The 5,000-nt window shown below is 35.0% G+C and overlaps 1 protein-coding gene across 1 annotated transcript in view; it reads left to right on the top strand.

The window, feature by feature from the left end:
* The window catches only part of LOC119596046 (transcription cofactor vestigial-like protein 3), a 66,670-nt gene that overhangs the window by 14,346 nt on the left and 47,324 nt on the right, over positions 1-5,000 (top strand). The gene's annotated exons all lie outside the window — the stretch shown is intronic.

Raw genomic sequence — 5,000 nt, 5'->3', positions numbered from 1 at the left:
TCGTGTCGTATCTATGTGAATATACAATAGAGAATATATATATATATTTTATATATTTACACAGAAACAACGAATGGCGACCAATACTCCCTGTAATATTGCTTTCCCTGTGTATGCTAGTATTTGTTATCTTGTGTAGACTAGATCGAAGTATATTGCCTTTATTTTTGTTATTTGTCTTGTGTCGTGCATCGAAAAAACATTGCCCTTATTACTGCTAATCCCGTTTTATTGCAACTTCCGAATAACCCATTTTTAATCGTCCTTGGCAATGGCTATACAAAAGAATACTACCTGTGTTATTCGTGATGTTCGTCAGGCGTCGTTCACTGTACTCTCTCACCGGTTAAATATTTTCACGTTTACAGAATTGTGTTTAATTTGAAGTGTTGGATGATCATCTTGATGGCTGTTTCGTTACAATTATCATTATCCATATGTTTTGTTTCACTATTTCTACTGCTATTTTTCTGTGACTTGCAGTTAAACTATCGCTATCACTATCATTCAGTATGTATTTTTACTCTTATAAAACTATGATATCCTTATTATTCGTTACTAGACTATCACTCCATTCATAATAAAATCACGACATCCCTGCTACGATTCCTAGACTACCACTCTTACAACCACTCGTAATAAAACTCACTTTTACTACCATTCATTATTAACCTATCACTATTACACTCTCATTCCTTATTATCCTATCCCTTTCACTACCATTCATTATTAGCCTATCCCTTTTACTACCGTTCATTACTAACCTATCCCTTTCACTACCGTTCATTATTAACCTATCACTATTACACTCTCCTTCAGCATACAACTATTAGTAAACAAGCAGCCCGTGTAGTTCCCAGGGCGACGGACGCTCATAACACTGGATTACCTGTTCCGCCTGATGACTTCATTAGATTACCTGCTCGACCTGTGGAAACCCTGTGTGTGTGTCCTTGTTTGCTGTTTTTTTCACTTCTCGTGTAGGTTTGGTATTATATAGTATTATATTTGAATTGTTTGTTTATGGTGGGTGTTGGATGATTAAAGTTTTTGTCGATCGGTTTAGCTATCTATCTATATTCACACATACACACACACACACACACACACACACACACACACACACACACACACACACACACACACACACACACACACACACACACACACACACACACACACACACACACACACACACACACACACACACGCACGCACACACACACACTCACATGCATATATTTTCTTTCCCACTCTTCTTACTCCGTCTTTCTCCCTGTTTCTCTCTCTCACCATACACAAAACGCCCCCCCGCCCACCCTTTCTCTCACCCCCCCTCATCTTCCACCTCTCTCACGCCCACCTCTTCTCCCTCACAAATCACTCCCTGCCCCTCTCCCCCTCTCTCTCCCACAACAATGGAGATTACACTCTGCCTCTCTAAATGGGATTTGTTCACAGCGAATCACCTAGGAGGATTAGCCAAGCAGCGGAGTTCATAATCCAGTGTTGATTAGCTGAACATTACCTGTGTGATTGGGGACGCGTGCCGGGGAATATTGGCTGCAAGGAGGGAGGGAAGAGGGGAAGGGAGAGGAGCGGGAGAGGGAGGAGGAAGGGGAGGAGAAGGAGAAGGAGAAGGAGAAGGAGAAGGAGAAGGAGAAGGAGAAGGAGAAGGAGGAGGAGGAGGAGGAGGAGCAGCAGCAGCAGGAGAGGGAGGAGGAGGAAGAAGAGGAGAAGGAGAATAAGAAGGAGAAGGAGGAGGAGGAGGAGAGGGAGGAGGAGGAGGAGGAGAGGGAGGAGGGGGAGGAGAGTGAGGAAGAGGAAGAGAGGGAGGAGGAAGAGAGTAAGAAGGAGGAGGAGGAGAGGGAGTATGGGAAGAGGGGTAGGAGGGAGGATGGGGAGGAGGAAGGAGAGAAGGAGGATAAGAATGAAGGAGAGAGGGAGGATGGCAGGAATGGTAGGAGGGAAGGTGGAGATGAGGTAGGAGGGAGGGAGCATGGGAAGAAAGGTAAGAGGAGGAAGAGAAGGGGGGAAGAGGGGAGAGGGGAGAGAGCGAGGGAAGCGGATGCGAAGGAGAATGAAGAATTAAATGTGAAGGAGGCGAAGGAGAGAGAGAATGAGAGGGGAGAGAGGATGAGAAGAAGAATAGGAGAGAGGGGGAGGAGGAGAGGGAGAAGGAGAGAGAGGAGGGGAGGAATAAGAAGACCGGGAGGAAGAATGAGAGGTAAGAGAAGAATGAGCAGAGTCATAGATAAGGAAGAAGGGGAAGAGAGAGGATGAAGAGAGGAAAGAGGAGGCACAGGTAGAAAAGAAGTAGGAAAGAGGAAAGAAAAATAAATAGAAGGAAATAGAGAGAGAGAGAGAGAGAGAAGAGAGAGAGAGAGAGAGAGAGAGAGAGAGAGACAGAGAGAGAGAGAGAGACAGAGATAGATAGATAGAGAGAGAGAGAGAGAGAGAGAGAGAGAGAGAGTAGGAAAGGAAGACAGGAAATAAAAAAGAAAGAAAGAAAGAAAAAGATACAAAAAAAAATCGAAAAAAAATAAAGTTTAGTAAATTAATACAATTATTCGAAACCTCTATTGAAAAAAAAAGTGAATCAATAAAGGTAACAAGATTATGGATAAAAATCCTCTTTATTAAACGATCAAGGAAGGGGCGTTGCTGTTGCTGGGTTAATTTCCATTTATATACTTTCTGTTGTCTGTAACTGTCTCATATGCTATCTGCATTATCTATGGTATCATCTATCTAATCTATCTATCTATCTATCTATCATCTAGTATCCACTATCTATCATCAATTATCTATATTTCTTATACTATTCCTACCCATTCCTATCTACCTATTATACTATAATTTATTTATTTATCTATGATCTACATCTCCATACTATTTACTACGTATCCACCTACCATCTACTCTACCAATTACCTACGATAGAATCAAAATCGACTACAAAGAACAAGATCAGTAGTACAATGAGTACGGGAGATGAGAAGAGAAATAATCGAAAGAGAGACGAGAGAGAGAAGAGGAGATCGAGAAGATAAGATAGATAGAGAGAGAGAGGAGAGAGAGAGAGAGAGAGAGAGGAGAGAGAGAGAGAGAAGAGAGAGAGAGAGAGAAGAGATCGAAAGATATATAGATAGCAGAGAGAGAGAGAGAGAGAGAGAGAGAGAGAGAGAGAGAGAGAGAGAGAGAGAGAGAGAGAGAGAGAGAGAGAGAGAGAGAGAGAGAGAGAGAGAGAGGGAAGGAGGGGGGAGAGGGAGAGCAATGAGAGGGGTAACTATGGTAAAGTTATTCGGAGAGAGAAATCGTGGTTATGACTATGGGTGAGAATGCGAAAAGGGAAGTAATAAAACCGGAAAAAAGAAAGAAAGGAAAAAAGGAAAGAGGGGAGTGGAGAAATACATTGAGGAGGGTCGAATGAATAGGGGATAGGAAGAGAGAGAGAGAGAGAGAGGAGAGAGAGAGAGAGAGAGAGAGAGAGAGAGAGAGAGAGAGAGAGAGAGAGAGAGGAGGAGAGAGAGAAGAAGAGAGGAGAGAGAGAGGAGAGGAGAGAGAGACAGAGAGAGAGAGAGAGAGAGAGAGAGAGGAGAGAGAGAGAGAAAGAGGAAGAGGGAGAAGAGAGGAAGAGGGAGACAGAGGAGGGGAAGAAGTGAGGAGGAGAAAAAAAAAATAAAAGAAAAGAGATTGAAAAAGATAAAGAATAAAGATGAGAGAGAAGAAAAAAAAGAAAAAAAAAGAAAAAGAGAAGAAAGAAAAAAAGAAATAAAGAATAAAGAGAGAAAGAAAGAAGAGAGAAGAAGAGAGATAAAGAGAAGAAGAATGAGGAGAAAGAAGAGAGATAGAGAAAGAAAGAGAATGACATGAAGAGAGATAGAAGGAAGAAAATAGAAATGAAGAAAAAATATGATATAGAAAGATAGAGAGAAGAATGAGATATAATAAAGAATAAAAATATAGAATAGAAAATAAATAAATATAGATAATAAATATATATATAGTATATTATTATATATTATTATTATTATTATATATTATTATTATTATTATATTATATTATTATCATTATATTTTATATTATTATTTTTATATTAATTATATTATATTATTTATGATTAATATATCATTGATATTATTATTATATTTTATTACATTATATTATTATATTATTATTATTATCATTATTATTATATATTATATATTATTATCAATTATTATTATTTATTATTATTATATTATATTATTATTATTATATATTTATTATTATTATCATATTATTATTATTATTATTATTATTATTATTTATTATTATTATTATTATTATTATTATTATCATTATTATTATCAACATTATTAATATTATTATTATTATTATTATCATTATTATTATTATTATTATTATTGTTATTATTATCGTTATCATTATTATTATTATTATTATTGTTGCTGTTATTATCATTATTACAATTATTATCAGTATTATTATCTTAATAAAATAATAATAATAATAATAATATTATAATATTATTGTTATAATTATTATTATTATTATTATTATTATTATTATATTATTATTATTATTATTATTACATTATTATTATTATCATGACCATTACTATTATTATTATCATTATTATTGTTATAATGATAATAATAATAATAATAATAGTAATAATAATAATAATAATAATAATAATATTAATAATAATAATAATAATAATAATAACAATAATGATGATTATTATTATTATCATTATTATCATCATCATCATTATCATTATTGCTAATATCATGATCATCATTAGTATTCTTATTCTTACTCTTGTTCATATTCTTATTTTCATTCTCATTAATATTATTAACATCATTATCATTATCGTCATTATTATTATAATGATTATCGTCATCATATAATTGTTACTGTATCATCACTGACTCAATTACAATTATAATTACTGTTATTTTTCTCTTATTTACTTGTAACATTTATT

The sequence above is a fragment of the Penaeus monodon genome, chromosome 37 (assembly GCF_015228065.2).
Source record: "Penaeus monodon isolate SGIC_2016 chromosome 37, NSTDA_Pmon_1, whole genome shotgun sequence".
NCBI lineage: Eukaryota > Metazoa > Arthropoda > Malacostraca > Decapoda > Penaeidae > Penaeus > Penaeus monodon.
The sequence above is the reverse complement of the archived record's forward strand: the minus strand, read 5'-3'. Positions and strand labels throughout refer to the sequence as shown.